The sequence below is a fragment of the Halyomorpha halys genome, unplaced genomic scaffold, assembly GCF_000696795.3.
Source record: "Halyomorpha halys isolate HHAL.00 unplaced genomic scaffold, Hhal_1.1 Scaffold520.1, whole genome shotgun sequence".
Lineage (NCBI taxonomy): Eukaryota > Metazoa > Arthropoda > Insecta > Hemiptera > Pentatomidae > Halyomorpha > Halyomorpha halys.
In genome coordinates this window covers 226,868-227,214 of record NW_027104695.1, presented here as the reverse complement: position 1 = coordinate 227,214, position 347 = coordinate 226,868, and positions in this window count along the sequence as shown.

The following is a 347-nucleotide window of genomic DNA, read 5'->3' as shown; positions in this document are numbered from 1 at the left end:
AGTAGCCTCCATATAAATTCCTACTAGTCAGAATTGTAATTTTGACCTAACTTCACTTATGTCTATCATTTTTATGTGTTATTTTGGCACCGACCGATAAATGTTGTTATCTGGTCAGGCCATATTTAATGTAATTTTCTAAATGAATAAAAAATATTAATAAATGATAGAGATCGGCAAAAATTAGCTATAATTGAAACTAATAGCTGAAATTACAATGGATACGACCCTTATTCTTGAATGAATCAATGATAAATAAATATTATTGGAGAAGTTTGTCGGGGGGAGGGGGGGTGCGGTCAGCAAAGAACAACATAAATAAACAAAACCATATTTATTTATTTTAT